Here is a 26493-nt window from a genome sequence, read left to right as displayed (position 1 = left end):
AGCACACTGATTCAGAGTGAATACCTACTTGAATCTGCAGAATGAAAAGGAAACTGATAGAACTGATCCACAGTCTCATAAGACACAGTTCAGATTGGACTTTTTTTTTGTCTATAGTTGCTGCCATAGGCTTCAATGGTCAGGAAATACTAATAACTGCTGTTCAGACATTCACAAACAACAGCAACAATGAAATTTCCCCAAAATTTGACTGAGATTGGCTGTGTGGTGTAGAGAGCTGATTGGCCAGAGAACAGGAGATTGACAAAGATGTGAAGGGGACACACACACACACACACACACACACACACACACAATGTGCGCAGTTGAGATATTGGGTTGAACTTTTTGAAAATAATAATAATAATAATAAATTGGTTGATATTTCACTTGCTAGGGTTAAACGCCGATTGCCCTAATGGACCAATCAGCACGGACTTTAATCAGGGAATAGGAGCAATTAAGAGTGAAGAAAACACAACAACCAAGAATTCAACAATGTCACTTGGTTGTTCATTGTCACTTTTCAATGGTATCTTCATATTTAACAAAGTATTTAACAAACTTGGGAGCCCTTCAGCTAGACAGAGCCCTTATTCTGCACATACTATTAGTATGCTGAGCCTGTAATAACCTGGGATATGTTTACCTATGAGATAGCCTTCCCGCACATATGCCCACGCGACTGCTTTGATTGGTGGAATTGACACTCCTACAGGTGTGGTGGCTCCTACGCCTTGGAACTCCCTTCCTATTGAGATGAAGCAGACACCTTCAATAAATTCTTTTTCAGTGCCTGTTTAAAACATTGTTTAGACAAGCCTACCCAGGTACTTAGAAAGTTGGTGTGAATTTTAACCTGTTTTAGTAATTTAACCTTTTGTATGTTTTGTATGTTTTATTATTTTATCTTTTTGTAAATGGCTTGGAAGGTTGTTGTTTTTATGAAGCAATGTATAATTTTTAAATGAAATAAGTAAGTTAGTAAGTAAGTAAATACAGTGGTACCTTGGGTTAATAACTTAATTCTTTCTGGAGGTCCGTTCTTAACCTGAAACTGTTCTTAACCAGAGGTACCACTTTAGCTAATGGGGCCTCCCACTGTCGCTGCGCGATTTCTGTTCTCATCCTGAAGCAAAGTTCATAACCCAATGTACTATTTCTGGGTTAGCAGAGTCTGTAACCTGAAGCGTCTGTAACCTGAAGTGTCTGTAACCCGAGGTACCACTTTACTGTGCGTCTCTATAAATCCACTACTGGTAAGAACACCAACATTGTTCAGTTTTAGCGAGAAGTGGTCACAAAAGGAGTGGAGCTGTTGTCTCCTGAGGGTGTCCCATTGGGAAAGGGTTGTCTCTGCTCCTTTGTCTGTCTGGAATACCTTGGCTGGGATAGGAGTCAACCCCTAAGGGCTGAGGTCCATTTGGCCCCAACAATAAAATATTGGATGGCTAAGTCCAGTCAAAGGCGACTATGGAGTTGTAGCGCTGATCTCGCTTTCAGGTCGAGGGAGGTGGCGTTTGTCCACAGACAGCTTTCCAGGTCATGTGGCCAGCATAACCAAACTGCTTCTGATGCATCAGAACACCATGATGAAAACCAGAGTGCATGGAAACGCTGTTTACCTTCCCACCGCAGCGGTACCTATTTATCTACTTGCACTGGCATGCTTTCGAACTGCTAAGTTGGCAGGAGCTGGGACAGAGCAACGGGGGCTCACCCTGTTGCAGGGATTCAAACCGCCGACCTTCTGATCAGCAAGCTCAAGAGGCTCAGTGGTTTAGACCACAGCACCACCCGCATCCAGTACAGTACAGTACAGCAAGTGAAGTCTTGGAGTTCCTACAGCTTGTATAAAAAGGGGAGCAAAAAGGATCAGCACATCAGTTTTCAGCACTTGCCATATATCCATGACAATCTTTATCAAAGCGGCCTTGCAAGTTGGCCTATTCATGGGCCTTATCAGGTAGATCATGCATTTCAAATTTCTAGCTATTAATGCAACATGTGCTATTTTTATAAGGTATAGGAGAGAAGACACACTTTCCATCTGCATCCCAGGCATGGCTAGAGACTAGCTACAGGTGTACACAATTTAGTACATTAACCAGAACAAATAGGGGGGGGGGCAGGAGTTCAAGAATGATCATCAGGTGTTTTTTTTTAAAAGCTCACCATTGTCTTAAGAAGAAAGAGCATAGCTAATATCAAAGGCAACAATTATATCAACTAATTGTGATCCCCCCTTTGTTGCATTATTTAACGGTCCAAGTATTTTGCAGCAAGGTGGCTGACAGTCTTGTCATTTTTAGACACAATAATTTCCACCCACTCACTAATATTCATAAAACACTGTTTCTATGGAAACAGATCTAATTCCACCTTTGAGTGGCTGCTCTGAAAAGTCCACCATTCCTTTTTCTTTTGTATGTATAGGCCTTTGTGCTGGGTTTGTGGCCTATATTAAATGTGAAGGTTAGCATAGCAAGGGTGCATGTAAAGGAATATATGGTGAAAGTGTGTTATGCATTTGCTCCAGACACTTGATTAGATGGATCTATAAAATGGGGTGCAGCTCATCCTTAATCTTGTCTTCATTTGTGGTTCCAGAGCAGTCCCCAAATCAATTTAGGATGGGGTTAATGTATAATTAGGCTTCCTTTCTCACAACCAAGAGCAGTGGGGTCCAATTCTTCAAGTTATTCCTTCATCAGTGAAGGAAACAATGCCCTGCAACATTGAATACTTCGCTCAACAGCTGTGGGGAAGAGGCTTGTGGAAGACCACTGTGCACCTCAGAGGGTTGAATCTTCCACTGAACAGCTGTTGAGCTGCTTCAGGGGATGGGGGGTGGGTTGGGCAAGAAGGAGAGGAAGGCATTGGGAGGGAAGAAGGAGGGGACGGGTAGGAATTCAGGGCGGGATTCACTTAACCAGTCTCATCAGGTAGGGTCGTTCTGTCGGGCGAGCTGAAATGCTTACAGAGATGGAACAACTGGAATCGTGTGACACTGAATTCCTGCCTTAGTCTTTAAGGCAGCACAAGTCTCTTGTTGATTTGCTGTAACAGATTAACATGACTGCCCCTCTGGAAATGATTAGTGTTGACTGTGGGTATGTTTAGACATGGAGATTATTGACTTTAGTTTTCCTGGTTATAATGCTAGTGCTTCTGCCCCAGTTTTTAACATTTCTTTAATAATAATAATAATAATAATAATAATAATAATAATAATAATAATTTATTATTTATACCCTGCCCATCTGGCTGAGTTTCCCCAGCCACTCTGGGCGGCTCCCAATCGAGTGTTAAAACAATACAGCATTAAATATTAAAAACTTCCCTAAACAGGGCTGCCTTCAGATGTCTTTTCAAAATAGGATAGCTGCTTATTTCCTTGACATTTGCTGGGAGGGTGTTCCACAGGGCAGGCGCCACTACCAAGAAGGCCCTCTGTCTGGTTCCCTGTAACCTCACTTCTCACAATGAGGGAACCGCCAGAAGGCCCTCGGCGCTGGATCTCAGTGTCCGGGCTGAACAATGGGGCTGGAGATGCTCCTTCGGGTATAAAGGACCAAGGTATACACTGCATTACCTGATGTGTTATGGAAAGGTGGCTTTTTAATCAGTATGCCACCATGTTTTGCTGAATTTCCTACTCACCCATGGATGTGGTGTGATATAGCAGCCTCAGACACGTCACCCTCCCATCCTTCAGGTGGATGTGTGCTTCTCTTCCCCCCATGTTTCACCCATGAAACTGGCAGGAAAGAATTGTGCACCAGCATGCTGCCCCAAATTTTGTATTTTCCAGGCTTTCCAGGGTTGCAATTTCCATTTTTTCCTTCTTCCCTGGAAGCAATTAACACAGAAATGAGCACCATGCTTCTTCTAGTTTCTACTAGATTTCCAGAAGTGGCTTTTATGTTGTGCGAAACATCACATAAAATGCAGAAATTATAAGGTAAATAAATGCTGGGGGAAAACTGAATAAAGTGCTTTCTGAATGCAACCTTTATCACTAGGGAAATAGTTCCATAGATTCTACTAATAATGGTAAAGTAATGTATTTCTAAATCACTGTATATTTAATGTAATTTAATGTTGGAAGAGAACTTTGCATATTGATTTTAGACAATGCCCCATGCCTTGTGTCTGCATAACCAAGCTGGCAATGCACTTCCAACACCACATATATACTTCATTGATCTTCCTGTGTACCACAATCCTTCTTAGAATTAGCTCTAATATATATTTATATGCCAGTAGCAGTGGTTGTAGCCAATAAAATTACAAAGGAGCTTTCAGAATACACTTTTCCCCTCAGATATTTCATGCAGAGAATAGACCATGAGGTCAATTAAGATAGGTGAGAAGCTTGGTTCGGAGAGAAAGGTCCTTAGATTAAGGAGATGAGTTTAAGAAAATGCGTTTGAAAACTATGAATAATCTGAATGAGTCAGGAGCCAGATTCATCTCCTGCTTCTGCTAGGTTGTAGCTGGTTTTACAGAGCCTCTTTCCCCTCACATTGTTCATTTAATGTCCTTGGAGAGGTCTCTGGATTCACTGTAGCAGCAATGCCTCCCCTAAGCCTTCTTAAATGAACACGAATAATATCTATGAGGGCTAGTGCAGAAGAAAAATTCAGTAACATCCAGTAAAAGATAAGTTGTTCAATTATTACTTTCCTGGTTTCCCCAAACCGTTTTTTTTCCCCTTCTCTTTTTTGCTAGCGGCAAAATAAGATTTATTTTATCACCGTCCTTTCCTGAAACGCGCTGAGTATTTTCGTTTCTCTTCGACAGCTTTCAATGCCGTGTTATTATCCAAAGGCTCATAGAGGAGTCTGTATTTTTCTTTTTAATTAAGACAGGTGACACAGTGGGACTTGCGTGATTAATGCTTGAAGGGAAGAAAGATGCTTCTTTTGTGAACGTTTGCAATGAAACCAAGGAAAGGTCACTGTGTCATAATGCAGTTTATTTAAAAAAATAAATTTCAGGACTGGCAGGTCTTTCCTTCCGATTTACTTCATCAAATGATATGAATTTAATATTCCTCATAAAGACTTCCTGGGTTTATTACATTTTGCTTTTGACTGATGTCTTTCCTTTTAAAACTCAGGGCTTATTCTTTTAGGGAGAATTTGCATGAGCAGTGTCAAGGGACCCCGATAATTTCTGAGTGAAGAACAAAATGAAAAAGCCAATATCACACGGCACACTGGGCCTTGCTCCAAGCAGTCATTTGTTGTTGTTGCCACCTCTGAGCATTTCTGGTAGCCATGCTAATACATCTGTCTTTCACTCTTTCCAAAGGTGAAAAGGGCTAGCAGAAATATTGCTTCCAGAGGCAGTTTCTTGAGCAATGGAAGCAAAGGACCAGATACATTTTGACAAAGGAAAAAAAGCATGTAGTTTGTGCACAGAGGCTGTATGGTAGCATGTGGTGAACTTAAGTCCCACTGAAAGCAATGGGCAGAGGTGGCAGGTTGCCCCCAAGATTGAGAGGGGCTGGCCCGCAGCACACAGACATGACGTCACACATGCCACACAAATTGTGAGACGTCACATGCGTCTTCTGACACTGCGAGCTTGTGCCAGGCCACACTGGTCCCCGCGGTGTCTCCCAACAATGCGCAGGCCACTGCAGCCTTCCATGACATTGCGTCCTCTGGACATTGAGGGGGGGGGGGGCCTTCAAACAAATATTGGCTCTCCTGGCAATGGGTCTACTCTGAACACTACTAAGACTGCAGTCCTATCTGGTATCCCTGCAAAGTGGGGCTTTGAAGAATGGAAAAGCCACTGCTGCAGCCACAGTTTCTCGAATCATGGTGGCTGCAGTGGAAGGGGAGGCTCTGGGCATTACCACTGTCCTGTTCCACCCCAGGCAAATATATCCAGTGGGTTGGGGCAGGATGGTGGTGGTAGGGGTACTGGACAACTTGATTTTTTAAAACACACACATGCAAAAACATCTCATTTTATTTTACAGTGGTACCTTGGGTTACATACGCTTCAGGTTACAGACTCCGCTAACCCAGAAATAGTACCTTGGGTTAAGAACTTTGCTTCAGGATGAGAATAGAAATTGTGCTCTGGCAGCGCGGCGGCAGCGGGAGGCCCCATTAGCTAAAGTGGTGCTTCAGGTTAAGAACAGTTTCAGGTTAAGAACAGACCTCCAGAACAAATTAAGTTCTTAACTCGAGGTACCACTGTATTTTATTTTCCTCACCAAATTTCAGAGCAGTTTCTGTGGTTTTCCTGCAATGGCAGCTGTTACAGTATAAGGTGAGGGAGAAATGAATAACTTAGCTTCTCTTCATGTTTTGTGGGCAATTATTCTGGAAAGTGCAGAGGTGAGGGTGCTACCCCTGCTCAATAAACTTTAAGCACTTCTCTTATGGGCAGAGAGTGAGCTATTTCTTTCTCCCTAATAAGACACAAATATTATATGCATTTTATGCAGCTCCTCCTCCTCCTCCTCCTCCTCCTCATGTCTTAATTACAAAGTGCCATGAATTGCCACATGGTCACAGATGCACCACTTATAAACGCCATCTCCAACTCCTCGAAAGATTCCATCAGTGGTGTCTCCGAAAATTTGTACACATCACTTGGGAAGACAGGTGAACTAATATCAGCGTACTGGAAGAAGCAAATATCACCAGTGTTGAAGCAATGATTCTTCAACATCAACTTTGTTGGACTGGTCATGTTGTGCAGATGCCTGATGATTGTCTTCCAAAGCAACGACTCTATTCCAAACTTAAAAATGGAAAGCGTAATGCTGGTGGTCAGCAAAAGAGGTTTAAAGACTGTCTCAAGGCAAATCTAAAAAAAATGTAGTATAAACACTGACAACTGGGAAACACTGGCCTGCGAGCACTCCAGTTGAACAACAGCCTTTACCAAAGGTGTCATGGGCGTTGAAGACACTCAAACTCAGGACGCAAGGGAGAAACGTGCTAAGAGGAAGGCATGCTTGGCAAATCCACACTGTGATCAACTCCCACCCAGAAACCAATGTCCCCATTGTGGAAGGACGTGTGGATCCAGAATTGGCTTCCACAGTCACTTAGGGACTCATTGTTAAAACCGTATTTATGGAAGACAATCTTACTCAGCTGTGAGTGATTGCCAAAGAAGAAGATACATTTAAAGCACACAGCTTTCCTCAATAGTCCCGGGAACTGTCGTCTCCCCCCTCACAGAGCTACAATTCCCAGCACTCCCAACAAACTAAAATTCCCAGGATTCTTTGGGGGGGAGAGTAATGTGCGTTAAATGTGCTTTAAATGTGTGTCCACAACCTTTGTTGGTCTCTCCATCAAAGCACAGATTCCCTCCAATTTACCTCATGCCTCAGATTCTTCCAGAGGCACTGCACATGTCTACAGTACTTTATTGCACTATGTACTTATGCAGGATATGTTATAAATTCATAAAATAAAATCTGTTCCCACCAGAAGCAGAATATCCATGTATTAAATTTTGAATTGAATATTGAACCCAAGGCATTTTTCCAAGTGTAGTGCATTGATGAGGGTGCTTATACCATCAGAGAGAAAGGGAGGTGACCTGCTAGTGCAATTCACACCTTTCTTTTGCTGAAGGACTTCCTTGTTTTGATGAATAATAGTCTAGAAAAAGAAGCCTCCTTTCATAGGCATATATTTCACCAGCCTTACAGAATTTCCTGTTCCGTGTGTGTGTGTGTGTGTGAGAGAGAGAGAGAGAGAGAGAGAGCATATGAGGGAGAAGAAGAGCTTGTTCTGCATGTACTGTAGGTAAAGCTGGGAATAAAATGAGCCATGGGATGAGAAACAGCTGTGAGGTAAAACTCTGAGGAAAAACTCTTGCCACCTCAGTAGTGGCAAATGCACATAAACCAGGACTGCCCCGCTAACAACAACAACAACATATTTTTTTCTACCCTGCCCATCTGGCTGGGTTTCCCCAGCCACTCTGGGCGGCTTCCAACAGAAGGTTAAAAATACATTAAAACATCAGTCATTAAAAACTTCCCTAAACAAGGCTGCCTTCTGATGTCTTCTAAAAGTCAGTTGTTTATTTCTTTGACATCTGATGGGAGGGTGTTCCACAGGGTGGGCGCCACTATCGAGAAGGCCCTCTACCTGGTTCCCTGTAACCTCACTTATCACAGTGAGGGAACCACCAGAAGGCCTTCGGTGCTGGACCTCAGTGCCTGGGTTGAACGATGGGGGTGGAGACGCATGTTCAGGTATACAGAACTGAGGCCATTTTAATCTGTTAACTGACCAGATTAATCAATTAAAATTATTGGGCTCAATTCATCAGGTACTGCTCCCCTGTCAACCTGTGTCCTCCAATGCAAATTTGTCACCTCAGATTTCTTTCATCAAGTGACAAGTGACCTCAGCATCAACAGGAATCACATCTGATAGACTTCAGCAACTGCTCACGCTAAGCACACCAGAACGTCGAGAACTGCAATATTTTCACATGATAAATAATGCAAACCGTAACGTTATTTTATTGGATTCCTTTCCCGCCACCCAAACTCCACATTGCAATGGATTTTAATGAATTGATTAATCAATTACATTGCAATCAGAGCCATCACTTCATTAAGGAAGTCTTCGTCAATTAATCATCAGAGTTTTAGTCAATCAAATTGATTCATGTTGCACAAATGTGTGTGTTCCTTAAAAAAAGCCCAACAACCAAGATCATACTTTTAATAAAATTATAAATATCATATTGAGTGAAAACACTTGGTAATGTATTCTGCCTCAGCTCTAAGAGATCACATGCTTTTCATATTTGCACCATCCCCATTGCTTCCCCCAGCAAGAGGCATTCAGAAGTATATTGCTGCTGCACTGGAAGGCTCTATTGCTGTCTTCTGTGGCTAGTAAAGATAGTTAGCCTCTTAAATTATTAGTCTGGGTGACACTGGAGGCATGGCTCACATTTCAAAAGGAATGACCGAGTGCTTCTCAGGAGAGATGGCATTCAAATGTAATGGTGCTGCTAGCAGAGCCTCAGCACATCTGACCTGGCTTTGTGACAAGCATGAGTATGTAGAAAGACCTTAATCCTTAGAGTGACCATAGCTCTACGATTCTATGATTTGATTAGTCTGTGTGCAGAAGATCCCAGTTTCAATCCCTTGTAGGATCAGGTACTAGGGGGTGTTCCTTAGACCCTGGAAAAGCCCTACCAGTCAAAGTAAACAGTACTGGACTAGATGGGACAAATAATCTGACCACGTGGAAGATGAAGAGCTGTGAGCATGGCTTGTTCATAGAATCATAGAGTTGGAAGGGACTATGAGAGTCATCTAGTCCAAACCCCTGCAATACAGGAATCTTTTGCTCAATGTCAGACTCCAACCTGCAACCCTGAGATTAAGAATTTCATGCTTTTCCCATAGAATAATATATTGGCCAACACAGGTTCATGGGTTCATGACAGGTTCATGACCTCCTACCAAACTATGAACATTTATTTTCCTTCTGTGATTCACTGTCTTCTCAAGTCGATGAACAAATTAAGCACAGTCTTCTAAATTTTGTGAACACGAAAGCTCCATATGGGGATAAGGGCATCTAGATAAATAAGCCTCAAGATGAGTAATCAGCTTCCTCCCAACCAGGTGCCCCAATGGCTGGGTCAACTGAGACTGATGGAGTTGTAGTTGAAAACCTCTGGAGAGCACCAGGCTGGAGGTGGCTGTGATTGCCAATTTAGCAACACAGGAGCTTGGAAGCCATCTAGCTTGATGTCAGTTACTGACTGGACAATGTCAGGGATTGGCTGAAGGAGTGGTAGGAGGCTCCAGCTGGAAAAAACGCCTAGGGAAACCTCAGAGGAGAAAGATCAGAGTCAGGAAAGTGGTGGTGGGACGCTGAAGACAGGCCACAGGATGAAGAGGGGCATAATGGTTGGATGCTGAACAAGCAACAGGCTTCAGTGTGAGAGAGGAACGAGAGGCAGAAAGCACTGTAGACTCAGGACAGGAAGCTGAGGAAGAAGAGGAGGTGACAGAGGCTGCAGCAACTTCACAGGAGCCTGCCAGTCCTACTGTATTAAGCTCCCCTCGTCTCTTGTCTCCAAGGGCAAAGAGGACCTTGCATGTAGCAGAACTAAGAGCATGGAGAACACAGGGGCAGTATTTAATGCTGCTTGGAAAACATCTGGCCGAGGAGGAGACATAGAGAGAAGTGAGAGGCACAGATTATCAGTTCTGGCAACTGCTTTACTGGGGCCAGTCTTACTGGTAGATTTCTCTGTTGGTATTCTGTTTCCTTGAATAAAGAATTAACTTTACTGCTCATCTCTGAGTCTCTGTGCTGACCTGCATGTGGACCAGCCCTCACACTCAGTCTTATCTACACCGATTGGCAGTGCCTCTGCAGGGTTTTGGATGAGGACATTCCTGGATCTGCCAGGGATTGAATCTGGGACCCTCTGCATACAAAACAGATAATCTACCACCAAGAATGCTGTTAATATCAGTGGTGGCTCTGATAGGCCCAGCAGAAAGCAAGCTAAAAGTTAGGAAGGTTGAAGTAAATCTGATTTCAGAAAACAATCAGGAGTTCACGTATTTTAGGATTGTGCCATCCAATAGTCAATGTAAGTGTGCAGAACAAGCTTTCAGAAGACCTGTGTTGTTTGACCCTTTAACAATCCAATTAATGAAGTAGCTTGAGCTGAGATCTAAAAAAATGGCAAAGGCGCTGCTCATGAAACACAGCCAAAGACACTCGTGCTGAAGGAAGTCTTTTGTTTCGTAATGCAGTTTGTGAAAGGAACTTATCAGAGTCTGATAGCGCCAAGGGAAGATCTCAAGATCATGCACATAAAAAGATTGAAGGACAAATCTTTTAGTCCAAGGTGACTGGGTCTCAGGAATAAAGCAACCTCTTTTTCTGCGTGAGCACAACTTCAGACCATTTCCTGAAATGCCTGTTGAGGCAGAATTTAAAATTCGTTGTGAAGCTACAAGGCTAGAGGTCTTTGTGTGAGTTTGAAATCAAATCAAATATTAACACCTAGCCTGGAGATGTTTTTGCTTTTAGGTGCTTCCCCTCCTCTTACAAGAAACAGTTCCTAAATAGTCTCCCTTGTAAGCTGTTCCATAACCATTTCAATGTAATGTGATTAGAGTGTAAGTGTAATGAGAGCAACTGTGGGGTAATGGCTAGGATGTGAGGCTCAATAAATCCCTATTCAGCCTTGAAACTGACTGGGTGGCCTTGGGCAATTGGCTGCCTTGGCCTAATACGCCTTACATATTAGGGTTGTTGTGATCCAGGATATAGGTCTGTAGGAAGGTGAGGCCCTACCTAGTGAAAGGTCTGCAGGTCTGGGCCCATACCTTCCAACATTTCTCCAATGAAATAGGGACTACCTGCTCCATAATAATAATAATTTTATTATTTATACCCCGACCATCTGACTGTGTTGTCCCACATAATAAAATACTAAACATTAAAAAAACCTTCCCTCTACATGCTTTCAGATATCTTCTAAAGGTTGTATAATTACTTATCTCCTTGGCTCGGGGGTCACATAACTTTGATGTCACACTCAACATGTTTTTTTGTTTCATTCCACTTATCAATAAAATCCCACTTAACAATAAAAGCATCACCAATAAAAAGATTAACAAAAAAAATCCTATATAAAGCAATTTCACATATAAAAGCAAATAATTTCCTATAAAACAAGTAAAACGTGCTCTTTCCCCCCTTATGCGTCCTTCCTGATTTTGTTTATATGAATAATGATTAGACCAGATGCAATTTTAGAGCATGCAAATCACTGTTCAGTTATATTCCAAGTGAAACAGTTCATAGTACGTCTGTGACTATCACAGTTTGTTTCTGTTATGACAGAAAATTGTTTTCTTTTTGTCCTTAACGTTCTGCTTCCAACAGTGGAATCGGTTGTGAAGGGCTTCCATCATCGCTCTCCAGGCCTTAGGACTTTCCAGTCTGCTAGGATGACAACTTCAAAATCCCTCTAGCTAGAAACAATAAATATTCATGGGCCATGGGTACCAGTCTTGGAAGAAAACTTCAGAGAGCTGAGATAGGCTGGAGGTAGCACCGTGGGATCTAGCTGCAGAAGGAGCTGTTCAAAACAGGTAGCTTGTGAGATAACTGGGATGTGAGAATCATAAGTTCTTGACTTGGAAGACCTAAAAATGAAAGGCAGGGAGGCGCGATGTGGCTTGCAAGGTGTATGGAGCAGCTATACCTGCAGGGCTTGTCAAAGCCAGGCTAGCCTCAGAACCTGATCATAGTGCCAGTGTTCAGTTGTGGAGCCTGAGGAGCAACAAAAAAGTGTGTGTGTGTGTGTGTGTGTGTGTGTGTGTGTGTGTGTGTGTAGGAGTTTCACGTAAGAGAATTCAAAAAGCAAGAAACTCATGGGGGAGTCCTGCTCCAAAACAGACAGAAAGAACAGCTGGAAAAAAGGGCAGGATACAAAGATTTTAAGGAAGTTATTTGCTCTTGCATAGCAGCTGTCAGAGGAATGTGAACAATAGGAAAAAATTATGGAGCACATTCTCAGCAAACATGTGCACCATGAAGAATGAAGATGTGCAGCTAAAAACAAAGAAAAACAGTTCACATAAGTGAAACGGTTTTTAAATAGAATTATTCCAGCAGATACACTCTTTTGTAAGTGCCTTTTAGCAAATTATATCTGCATAGGGTTTTTTTTTTTTTAAAAAAATGTCTTGAATACTTGCTACTTTTTTTTCCTTTTTGAGAAAAAAGCGATTTACGTGGAATGATTGCATTACAGCCTGAAAAATAGTCAGTTTTCAGGATTCTCATGAATATTAATCCTTTTTAGCGCATAAAGGAAATACAGCTTCGTATTTGTGTAAAGAACTAGGTCAATATTGAAAAGAGGGCTCCTAAACATTCATTTGAATAAAACACATGAGATCTCTTGAATAGCTGGCTACATGCATCCCTCTTACTTCTCATTTTTAGCATTGTTCGAAAAAAGTCTTTCTAATGAATATTCATGTACATTACCGCACTGATCTGCATAGCAAAACTATTGTGCACAGGACCGTATGCCTCACAACTGACACAAGGCTTGATTCACCTTATTAGTGAAGAGGCACAATCCCCTGTGATATATATGTGATCAATTATACAATGCAAATATTGGCTAAAGAGTATTGAGTACTCAAAGCATAAATATATCTAATAGGCTGAAAATAATCAAAATACCATATTTAATGGTGCTTACCTTCGGATTGAGCGGGTTGCATTCATAATCAGAAAACATCTATCCTTGCTTGTGGATAATTCACTGACTATAAGACTCAAAACCTGCAATGTTTGTGGGGAAATCGAAACTATCCTCAGGGGTACTACTCTGGGACTATGGAAGCCACAGCAGAGCTTCCCCTTTCTAGAGCACTGGGGTGACATCACAAGGTCCAAACCATGTGGAGAGGTTCGTGCTATCGATCCTACCTCAGGGCCGGTGATGTGGTGCCTTGTTTGAGGCCAAGATCTGACATCTTCCCAAAGTCAGGTAAGAGGTGCCAGGCTTTGGGAAGGAGGTGTGAGGGTTCTGACAGGGTCTCAGAGCCTTCCCTCCTCTTCCCCAAAGCCCTGTAAGCACTTGCCTGGCCTGGGGAAGGAGACAGGATGCTCTAGGAACCTGTCAGAGCCCTCCTACCTCCTTCCTCAAGTGCTTACCTAGGAAGGGGGGCAGTGGAGGTGGACTGCCCCTGGTGCCCTCACTGAAGGGGGGGTAACCTTTGGTGCACTGCCTTCGACTCCCAAGCATACCCCAAGCCATCAAGGTAAGGGGGGAGCTGCGCTGGTTTGCCGGTAGTATTCCTCCCTTCCTCCTTCGTTTTGACAGCTTGGGGGAAGCTTGGGAGTCACGGGCGGGTGGCGTGCCAAATGTCCGTCATGGGTGGCTCACTCCGCCCCCAGCTGCAGGGCGTGCATACTGCTCTGGGCACCCAAGCAGCTATGCTGTGCCTGGGAGGGCACCCTCTGTGCCCCCTCCCTGTTAGTTTCTGTTTGCCACTGTGCAGTGCTTTAGAGTCACAAGACTCTGTTTACATTCCAGAGACATTCCAGACTGTTGGAAGTCTCATGGGAGATGGATGTGACATTACTGGTTTCCTGATCCTTTGTTTTTCAGTTGCTCTCTGCTCTCACAGAGAGAGCATGTATATTTCTTTTCTGTCTGGGTAGCTAGAAAATAAAGCATAGCGATGTAGCCATAAATCTCATCAGTTCCACGTGCTGCTTTGATTCTCTGCTGAATGGGAATGTGCCTGGAGCCTCATCAAAGGCTCAGGCCATTAATCACGTCGGAGGGCGATTCCGGAAGATGAGCTTTATCAGCTCGGTTGCAGCGGAGATTCCAACACTCCCTCAGGAGAGCGTGCGCCCTGGGCAGCATGGGCATATGCTACGCCACTGTGTTTCCCTAGGTCAGCATTATCAGGACGGATAAAAGAAAGCTCCAATTTAAAGTTTCCAATGCATAAACAAAAAAGGAGTAATAATACAATAGGAGTGAAAATACAATGCAATTGTGCTAAAAAGCTTTACATTGTTTTTTAAAAAAACCCTCAATTTAAACTAATTGGGGAAAAACAACTTCTTAAACAGGTGTCAGTTATGCTGATTTAAATTAAACTGGCATAAAGCACAGCAGATCCAGAACTTGGCTAGGAGGCTCAGGGAAGGTGAAGTGCTGGCAGAGCCAGTCTGAGCCTGGTGGGGTGGAAAGAAGCCAGCCAAATTCAGAGAGCTGTCTCAGCCAGCGTCGTTGTGGGAAATGTGGCCACCTGCTGACCTGTAGGGAAGAGTCTCCAAGCACCTTTCTCAGGTATGTTTGAACTGTGAGGTTCCACAGAGGAAGGTGAGGGTAAATGACATTGGGTTGGGGGAAAGGAAGTGGTGTTGATCCTGATTGTGATGTTGGTGCATGTGCAGAAAACAACCTTGCTGGGAAAAGACCAGAAGAGTGGGCGGCATATGTGCTATGCCTATTCTCCCAATGTTTTCCAAAGGAGCAGCCCAGTTCAGAAGTCCTCTCACCTTCAATGGTGGGTGGTGTTACAGCCAGACGACGGGCCTGATCCTAGGGGGATTAATTGCGGTCTACCCTGGCTTTCCTCCTCAGCTTTCTTCAACAGGTCTCCCACCCTCTCTCCCTTTTCTTTTGCTTCAGTTTGGGCTATGACCTTGCTATGGACAACGTTGGCCACTGTATTTAGGACCACCGGGTAGGATTTTTTTCACTTGGCAAATTGGCATTGGTCATTTGGTTTTCACCTACCTCATAGCAATCACCACAACTGAGGTTAGGCATTGGGTAGGCCTCGGTATTGGCAAGAGGGGAGGTTGTAGCTTCTGCCTGCCTCTCCTTGGGTAAGGGTGTCCTGTTAAAGGTCCTGTCTGATGCCCAGACAAGGGCAAGGGCCATAGCACTTCAACAGGGACCCCTCAGGGGCACTCCTATTTGATGTAGGTCATAGAACCCGCCTAGGAGTGGTTTATCCTTAGATGCACTCCCTGGAGATGGGCTGGAGCTGGATAATATGGCTTCACCCAATGCCTATGCCAAACTGTTCACATCTGTAACCAATAAAAGTTGTGGCCTCTTTGAACCCATAAACCTATATGCTGTTGTCTTGTCTGGTTATTCACTCCATAGGGAACTGTGGGGTCAAGGGGTCTTGGCACTCAAATGATATGATTCAGGTCCTCCTTTGAGTTCCAGTCCTTTCCTACCTTACATGTCTCCAGGTGGAGAAGAAAGGCATGTCAGAGGATGGGAGGTGTGGGCACAGGTGTGTGATCTTCATAACTCAGCTTTCTTTATGAGCATTGTTAATTCAGTGTGTGTGTCATACATCTTTAAATCAGTGTGTACAGATCCGTGTGATCTTTAAGCAGCAACCTCCTCGGACGAACATTGTTAATTCAGTGTGTGTGTGTGTGTGTGTGTGTGTGTGTGTGTGTGTGTGTATAACAGGATATTTCAAAAGATCAATGGTGTGGTGTTAAATTCAGTGCATGTCAATTACAGACTGGTGAAGGAGAACAACTAATTCATTTTAATTAATGCTTAACCTCTGACCAAGAAAGGTTAGTTACAGGTGAATGTGCAGAGGCCCCTTGCATGTCACAATATGCTTACAGCATGCAGGTGTACACAAGAAGCCAAGACTAGGGCAGTAATCCTACAACAATATTAAAAGATGAGTAGACGGGGGCTTTCTACACTGAGAACATTACCTTCAAGACTTTGGCATTGTTGTTGTTGTTCTTGTCATTTGTTATCTTAAATAATAATAATAATAATAATAATAATAATAATAATAATAATAATAATAGTTGGGGTTCAGTCTGACTCCCTCTCCCCTTTCATAAGAACTTGCATGAAAGTGGCCTCCCAATTTTTCTCACAGGCCCATATAAGTTCAGCACAAACAATTGGGCCTGGTGAACATTTAAGGTCCCCAACCCTAATCTGTGGGTTGCCATCTGATTGGATTTTATTCTGATCCTGATCTGATTTGAGGATGTATTTTAATTGATTGTCTGATTTTATGTTAATGTGTTATACATTTGATGTTAGCCACTCTGAGCCCGGCTTTGGCTGGGGAGGGCGGGATATAAATAAAATTTATTATTATTATTATTATTATTATTATTATTATTATTATTATTATACCACTAAATGCCTTGAAGAGGTTCCTAAGCGGTACATTAGGTATAAAAGCCAAATGCACAAAACCAATTAATATCCATGATCAAAATACACAATAAAGTGGTGGCATAAAAACAATGGAAAAGCCAACCTTTGCTTTATTATAAAGATGATAATCATTGGACTGTGGCAAGGCTGTAATGGAAGCCCACATAGAGTGCATTCTTAACTCTGCGATGGATAGTGACTACATTATTTTGATTTTCTCTGACCTACATAATAAAATACAGGTGAGACCTAGATTTTGTACATGTGGAACCTGCAACAAAGTGTTGCACTGTGTGGGGTGCTCCTGTTTAGGATTCAGCCAGCTATTCTCCTCTCCAGGTTACTCCATCCCGTTTCCTCTGCCCCAAAACTCACCCTCCTCACCAGTCGCTCAGACCTCCATGCACTTTGTAAGGGTGTTTGGGGTCTCCCCCCTTTGGGTTTCTTTCTAAAGATTTTTCTAATACTTCTGAAAACCTTGGGGGTCCCCCAAGTCTATCGATAATTCTCCCCCTTGTGCATGGATAGTGTCGGATTGGCTACATTTGGGTAGGCAAGCACATGGGGAGTTAAGTTCGCAGTTAGTCTTCCTGGGTTGCTTTCTGTCCCTTCCAATCAACAAGTCCACCTTTTAGGACTGTGGCGAAATGCTTGATTCTGTGATCAGGTTTCATGTCATACATCTTGGCACCGTTCTTCTGTGACAGGCTATAAGAAGTAATATATTTTTGTTTGACTTTACTAAGTTATGTCTGTAGTGACAAATTGTGCTCAGCAGGTGTAACTGCAGGCGCGTGACAACAAGGAGCAAGCTGCCTTGGTGTAAAATGAATTGACATCTATCTTTGCACAATCCTACCTACCCCTTCCCATCAGTTTTATTTTTGCTTGTATTTTTTTTATTAAAAAAACCTGCATCATTTGGCTAATCATCAGGGCAATTTTATTGCCAAGCTAGAGTTTGTATCAGAGAAGACAGGGTGCAATGTGCAGATCTCATCTATTTGTCTGGAAGCACACTACAAATTGAAGGCGATTAGCCACATGAGTACTCTTATCTCTCTAGCTGCTATTCTTGAAGAAGGGGGGGGGGAGAGGGGGTGTTATTCTTCTTACTAGCTGCTGTAGAATGGGCCTGAAGTCAGGAGATGATTTATGAAATTCTGGAAGTGCTTCAAGGGATATAACGCTGTTTCCGTTGACAGCAGAAGTTCTATAATGGAAGGGAGAAACACTTGATGGTCTGTCTTTCAGCTGAGCAGAGCAAATATGCTGGGAAAAATGTGGCATATACATTACACGTTCCTGAAAGAAAGAAAGAAAGAAAGAAAGAAAGAAAGAAAGAAAGAAAAACCTGTGCATATAATCATTGCCATGCTCTTTAGCATAGGTTGCCAACATGGTGCCCTCCAATGCCCATCAGCCCTTGCAAGCACATCCAGTAGGATTGACAGCATTTTTGTGTACGTTCTCTTTTCCTAATGCACACATTCTTTTCTCATCCAGTTTCCTTTACATACAAATTTCTGCAAGCAGTTTCTCTTAATATTATGCATTTTCATATGCTATTATTTTCACTGATGTATGTATACTTGCTCTGAACGTATGCATTTTTCAGCTGGAGAATTGCAACACAAAATTCAGAGAATTGTGCATGTTGAAGGATAGTTGCATTTTAGTTCACATATTGTTTCAGGGAGTGCAAATAAGGTATTTGCCTTAAAATGTGAACAGAACTTAATTTTTCTCCCATCCATAGGTTTAGTGGTATATGTTTCTTTGGCAAATGCAGCCCACCTGGCTTGCTGTGCTGGTGTCTACCTGTAATTCCGCTGTGGAATACTGGGAATTCAGAATTTATTTGTTACCCTGGAGTCCTCAGGATGCTGCTGACACACAAGTAGAATCATCAACTATTACTGGTGTGGCAGAATGTTGACCTGCTCAGCTTGCAAGTCTTTAGCTAGCCACTATCTCCTGGCCTTTGTTGCCCATTTATAAAATGGAATTGATAGTTATGTATTTTACTGACAGGGTGTTTTTGCTTTTTTAAGGAGGAGGTGATATTTAGGTATTTAATAATGTGCAGCTTAAAATATCTTAGGTGAAATTACACATAGTGTTTGTGCGCTTGGAAAACATGGCACTTCCTGCTAAAAAATAAATTATGGCTTAGTGGTTCTGTTACTACAGCTTACCTTGCTCCAGATAGTTTGGAGGTATTCCCTCCTTTACTACAGTAAACATGATGTCCATAGATACTTTCTCAGCCAGAGTAGATTTCTTATTAGTATCCTTGGCAATGCCCATCATCCTTTGGCTTGGTACAACAAATGAATCAAATGATACATCTAACAGTCAAATTTCAGCCTGAACAATGGAACTCTGATTGTATCAAATACGGAACTACTGCAGAGCCGGGAAATTAAGGATGATTGCTCCCCCCTCCTTGTCCTGCTGCACCTTTGCATATTCATGCCCATCTGACAAAACGGCAAGGCAGTTGCCCATGGTAAATGCGTGGTGTGTTCAGATGAAGAGAAGCAAGAGGTCTTTTTCCTCCAAGGATTCTCTGATCAGATGAATTACAAGCATGGATGGCAGATGTCACATACGCAGCCAAATGCTCTTTGATAAAAGAAATGGCGTCTGAGACCTTCAGATGCATTATGCATAAACAAACGATCACCTCTCCAACGATGGCTGAACACAGATACGTAGTTAATTGTCTTCAAGTAGGCAGTGAAGCTTGACCTGTTGTGCTGCATGCAATATCAGACTTCCTTATCTGTTCCTATTTTCAAGCAATATGTGCATCCATAGTGGTTTACTCATGTCTGCACGGTGAATGTATGTTTTGGTACATAGGACAATGAAATGTGAGCAAAGTCAATAACCAACAAGAAATGGCTAAAATGGATCTCACAGACCAGCTATTGACAATCGTTGTAGAGAATTATTTCAGGGCTTACTGTCACTAAAGCCATCTGTACAGTATTTCAGAGTGAGGAATATGTCAAGCCAGATCTTAAGTTGCATGTAGAGAGGAATAGCTTGTTTGTGGATGAGAGCAAAGGTTCCTGTTCTGCTCTTATTATATGGATAAAAGGTAGACATTAGTTTAACTCCTGTTATACTATTTTAAAGAATTGTTGGAAACATAAAGGAAAACAGGAAAGGTACAAGAGTTGTACTGAAACTTGGCATTCAGTAGAAACAATAAAGGTTGTTTTCATTTACAAATTTATTTCAGACTATTCATTTCTATAGATCTTTGAAATGTTTCCAGCCCTATAACCTTAACAAACCTTTCATGTGATACCAAAGGCTGAAATACAGCATGTAACTTCAGGGTTAATTTAATATTATAAGATAACATTTTAAAATCTGATTTTAAGAAACACACACAATTGTTTCACTTTTTAAAAAACAACTTGGTTTAACATAGAATCTGAATATAACACAAATGGATGTTAAATTCTACACTTTTTGGTTAAAACTAAATTGAGCCCTTCACCTGACCATCTATCAAACATGCCAACATAAAGTCTGCCTTTCTATGTAAAAGAGAATGAAATAGGGACAATATTTGACTTTCAAGAGGCAATATAAATATGATAGAGCAGTAAGTCAAGCATGATGAGAATTTTTACTATCAGCCAAACAGTATGGATCTTTCTCTCGCACTTGTGAACCATTGCAGGGTTTCTGGCTTATTATGGTTTACAGTGAATGAGCAATGTGCTCCTTCTTCACACACACACCCTGGTAGGAGAAGGTTTGGTTTCTCAGTATGTCTGAACCCGGGTTTGTGGCTTGCTGCTTCTTAATAAGCCACCATCCATAAACTAAAATAAACCATGGTAATTGTCACTAGTTAGAGAGAAGCAAGCCAAAATTTCCTGATCTGCTTATCTTGCTAATACCAGGAGAAGAGCAAAGCAGGAAGACTGGGCACAGTGTTCTTCAATCTTGGGTGCCCAGATGCTGCAACTCCCATCATCCCTAGGCAGTAGTCTGATAACATCTGGGTATTCAGGAATGAAGAATACTGCACTCAGCATTCATGGGAAGGGCGGAATGCTGGCTTATCATTGTGCATGAGACACTGAGGGTGCACATACACTCATGGTTTTTAATGTTAAGGAATGTGTATATGGACTCATGACATCCTACTTCTAACATTCATAATGTGTTATTAAAATGTGAAATCAGAGGGCGCAGCAGAACAACCAGCAACCAGCATCAGGGAGATAGCGTTTTGACAGAAAAAGCCAAGGTAAAAAATGCTTTAATTAACAAGTATGCCCTGTGATGTTTTAGAACAACGTATCTAATATTGTCCTGATAATGTTAAACAGGTCAATGTAGATCTAGCCTGAGATACTGTTTTGCCCAGATATTGTTACTGGAGATGGGAAAGCACGACAATCCTTGCCCCAAAAAGAAATTGTGCTCAGCAAGCATTATTGGAGAATGCTTTGAAACCTTTGTATTGTGTGCGTGCCAATAAGCATTCATTAAATACACATGGGATGTGCAGTCCTTTCTTGGTTGTCGAACGGAATCCGTTCTGGAAGTCCAATCGACTTCCAAAAACATTTGACAACCAAGGTGTGGCTTCTGATCGGAAGCCGCAGAAGCCACGTCGGACGTTCGGGTTCCAAAGAACGTTCACAAACTGGGTTCCGGGTTTGTGCCGTTCGGAAGCCAAAACGTTCGAATCGCAAGGTGTTCGGGATCCAAGGTATGACTGTAATTGGCAGACAGTCCTTCACACTCTCATTTTTCACCTCTCACACACTCAAAAGCAAATAAACCAGTCTTTGGGAAAGGAGAAGGGTAACAGGCAGCGAAAGGCTCTGCTGCACCCAGGAGGCCTCAGCCTCTCTGCCAGCTGGAAAGGAAGCACATAACATCTGTTCCTGGTGAGGATGAAACACATGTCCCATTGTTCCCAGTGACAAATGATACTGAGGATGCCATTTTTTCATCCATGGGATGATAGGTCCATTGTGCCCCGTAGGAAATGATGCTTCGGCCATTTCCTTTGGGAAACGGAGCCCTCTGCAACTTACTTTTACCTTCCCTTTTAAGGGAGGTGGGGTGGCTGCAGTTGAAAGGCCCTTTCAAGAAGAATCAAGGTTCTCACCTTGATTTCACTCTTTTCCATTCAAGCAAGGGCACCCAAATCTTTCTGGAAATTCACACTCTTTCCCCAATTGCCACCCTTGCTTCTGTAAAATTCTTGGCACTTAGCCCATAATCAAGCACAACCCCCTCTATGTTGGAGTTTGTCCTTTGTCTTCGAGTAAGGTACCGTATTTTTTGCTCTATAAGACTCACTTTTTCCCTCCTAAAAAGTAAGGGGAAATGTGTGTGTGTCTTATGGAGTAAATGCAGGTTGCGCAGCTATCCCAGAAGCCAGAACAGCAAGAGGGATTGCTGCTTTCGCTGCACAGCGATCCCTCTTGTTGTTCTGGCTTCTGAGATTCAGAATATGTTTTTTCTTGTTTTCCTCCTCCAAAAACTAGGTGCGTCTTATGGTCTGGTGTGTCTTATAGAGCGAAAAATACGGACTTGCTTTGTGCCTTGCATGCGAACACAGAACCAAACCAAATTATGCTAATGCAACAGTTAACAACTTTTGCTGAGCAGATACAACCATGTAGTGCCAAAAGCATGCAGTATTCATGACAAGAGGTTTTGAATTTTGTTCCTAGGTTGTTTTAAGGCTTTATATAGATGCAAACCATTTTTGCGTGCTGAGGTCCCCAAGACACCCCAAACCCAATAACTCAAACTTCACACATTATTTTTGTTTAAGGTTTTTGGCATAATTTTGGCCACAACTTTATTATCAATACAAATTGTGAGTGGTTGCTTAGGCATTGGTTAGACTATCTGTCCTCCCCACCTTGGGGACAGCCCTGACTCCGTAGTCAGTGCGGAAGAGCAAGATCAGGGTCAACTGGAGCTGCGAAACAGACCCTCAGCTAATCCCCGCATGCTCCTTGGAACTTACACGGCCCGCACCCTGCACCAAGGGTTTGGACGAAGGGGATGGTAAGTTCCAGAATTCCTTTAACGGAATACCCGTGCAGCATTGGAGGGGCAGGCCCAGCCTATCCATACCCCTCCACCAACCAATTTTAACCAATGCCTAACCGCCAACCTTACAAGTTGTGACGATTTGCTACGCAGTAGGCAAAACCCAATTGGCACACACTAATCAGCCAAGAGGTAAATTCCTACTGGGCCCCCGCACCAAGGCGAACGACCCCATGACAGGCATAGCAAGGTCAAGTGAAGCCCAACAAGGGAGGGCGGGCGGGAGATCCGATGTCCACAGCAAAAGAGAAAGAGAAAGCTGTGGACCTTGCTTAAATAGCCACTGACCCCACCCCTAAGTTTGCAACATCAACTTTCCCCAGATAACCAGATCCTCCCATCTAAACAAGCCCTGGCTTTAACTTGCCTAGCAATCATGGGGTGCCTTGTATAGCCCCATCCGCAACCCGTGCTCTCCTTTTAGTGAGAACACGCTTTGCGTGCTGAGGTCCCCAAGACACCCCAAACCCAATAACTCAAACTTCACACATTATTTTTGTTTAAGGTTTTTGGCATAATTTTGGCCACAACTTTATTATCAATACAAATTGTGAGTGGTTGCTTAGGCATTGGTTAGACTATCTGTCCTCCCCGCCTTGGGGACAGCCCTGACTCCGTAGTCAGTGCGGAAGAGCAAGATCAGGGTCAACTGGAGCTGCGAAACAGACCCTCAGCTAATCCCCGCATGCTCCTTGGAACTTACACGGCCCGCACCCTGCACCAAGGGTTTGGACGAAGGGGATGGTAAGTTCCAGAATTCCTTTAACGGAATACCCGTGCAGCATTGGAGGGGCAGGCCCAGCCTATCCATACCCCTCCACCAACCAATTTTAACCAATGCCTAACCGCCACCCGAGCCCTTTATGCTCGCCGCCAACCACTCACAGACTAAACCACACCCTCAACTTGGACACCACTGCATCCAACCAGACATCATTCCCCAACGGGGAAAGATGCACCCCATCATCCCTGAATAATTCAGAGGCCTTGAACGAAATCAGAGGGTGAGGAATCACAAATCCGCCCAAACCAACCACCAATTTGCTTGCCGCGGAATTAATCCGCTTCCTAACTCTTTCGGTGGCCGCCGGGCAAGGGCTACCCCTCCAAATGCGGCGTTTCAGCAGCTGCGACCAAATTAGTGTGGTTGAAGGCACCAAGGCCGCCAAATCCCTCAAGTCCAGTAATATGGCAGCACGCAGCCCAAAGCAGGAAGAGGAAACCATATCATTCTCCCCCAGCTGCACCACTATCGCTGTAGGGGGGCCAGCGTGGAGGACCCGTCTGTGCATGAGAGGCAATAATTCTCTCCACTGCATCCCTCGTCTGGAAATCCAGGACACCTGCACGTGCTGCGGAAGGCCCAAGCCAGCTCCCAGACCAGATTGACGAGCTCTGACAGCGGCCCAGTGCACAATGCTGTGTCCCACTATCCAAATACGGATAGCGGCCAGACCTAGGGTTAAAACACAAAAATGTCAGTACACACACCACCATTATTTCCTCACATATACTTTGAATGCATCCGATCTCCAACGACCCAGGTCCTTTATCCTCCTTGCAGACAAACCCCAATGGGCAGCTGTCGTTGCGGCACCAATACGGAAGGAGTGAGGAGCAAATTCCGATGCTTTGCGGCCGCAGGCCACTACCACCTTGCGCATCACCTTAGTGAACTGATGCCGGACTAAAGGGTGCCCATTTTCATGAATAAACAAAGGCCCCTCGCCTGCCGGCCGCAAGGACAAGTATCTCTTAAGATCCTTTACGGGGCAAGGACCCTTCTCTCCCGTTGCCGAGAGCCGAATGACGGCTCCCCTACCCACCTGGTCGGTCTTCGAATTCCTGATATGCACCCTCAGGTCCGACTGTGACATGCTCACGTCCTGCAACAGCAAACCCCTGGAACCTCCATCCCGTTTTTGCTCCAGGACCACCTCGCCTACCCTCAGTGCCCCAAAGAATGCCAAGGAAAAGGCTGCTGAAAATAGACGGGCCTCAAACTTGGACCAACAGATGCTCCGCAGTTTACTGCGCATCTGTATCAGCAACTCAAAAGTGATGGGACTTCTGGGAACAGTCCTCGATGGGGTGAGCCGTCCCCATCCCTCCAATGCCCGGCGCACCACAAACTTCCTACATGGGTCCTTGTCAAAAGTGGCCCTGCTAAAGAAAGAAATTGCTGCCGAGTGAAGTCGCAGGGTCCTAGCCGCCCGGCGCATCTGGAACAAATGTGCCAGATACTTAAGCACCTGGGCAGTAGAATGAGGGGTGATGACCGCCCCCGCCGATTGGCCATTAAAGGACAGAAAATCAGCCCAGGCCTTCTTATAGGACCTTAGCGTGGAAGGGGCGACTGATGCTGCTACTCCCTGTGAAACTAAGTGTTGCCAAGGTTCCAGAGATGATCCGGGAAAATCTCCGGACGGTCTCGAGCCTCTGGCGCCAATGACCTGAATCGTTCCATCTGAAAACGGGACAGAGCATCAGCAATCTCGTTAGAAATACCCGGAACGAAGCGAGCAGAAAATACAATATTAAAACGCAGACAGTGCAAAACAAACACCCGAAGCAAGGCCGAAACCCTAGACGACCGGGATGACTGCTTAGCTAAAACAGTCACTACTGCCTGGTTATCGGACCAAAAACAAACCCGATGGTCCTTAAAATGCTCGACCCACAAGTGTACCGCAACAACTATGGGGAAAAACTCAAGAAATGTCAGGTCTCGAGTTATCGCTTCCCCACACCAAGCCTGGGGCCAAGGTTCAGCACACCACCTGCCGTCCCAAAACAAACCAAACCCCAGTGACCCTGCCGCGTCCGAATGCACTTGAAAATCATTGTGGAGGTTCAAAGTGTCCTGCCACAGTGATACGCCATTAAATTCTTCCAGGAATTCCAGCCACACACGGAGGTCGGCTTGCACTTGGGCGGACAAACGAACCCTATGATGCGGTGCCTGCAGCCCCGAGGTAAGTTTGGCCAGGCGAGAGCAGAACGGGCGCCCCGGCGCCACCACCCTGCAAGCAAAGTTTAAATGACCTAGCAACGACTGAAGCTGTCGCAAGGTAACCTTCCTCAATGGGAGCAGTTCTTCAATGACCTTCCTTAAAGCAACTAACTTATCTGGCGGCAAACTAGAGGTTTGGGCCACGGTATCCAACAAGATACCCAAATAGGTAAGTTGCGTAGTGGGACCCTCAGTTTTCTCTGCCGCTAATGGAACCCCCAGGTCTTCAGCCAGGGACGCAAAGGCACGCAGCAGAACCACGCAATTCCCCGTGTCCCTCGCGGAGGCCAGTAAAAAGTCATCCAAATAATGCGTAACCCCGCCCAAACCGGTTCTGTCGCGCAAGGCCCATTCCAGGAATGAGCTGAAACACTCAAAAGCCGCACAAGCTACCGAGCAGCCCATGGGCATAGCCTTATCAAAATAGAATCCCCCGTCAAACTGAAAACCCAGCAGCCAGAAATCCTCAGGATGAATTGGCAACAAACGAAAAGCCGACTCAATGTCGCACTTGGCCAATAGGGCACCAGGCCCAAACTTCCTTATCATCTTGATCGCATGATCAAGAGAGGCATACTTCACCGAACAGAGCTCCGGGGGAATTACGTCGT

The sequence above is a fragment of the Podarcis gaigeae genome (genome assembly GCF_964106915.1).
Source record: "Podarcis gaigeae genome assembly, chromosome: 11".
Lineage (NCBI taxonomy): Eukaryota > Metazoa > Chordata > Lepidosauria > Squamata > Lacertidae > Podarcis > Podarcis gaigeae.
This window is presented reverse-complemented; position numbering follows the sequence as displayed.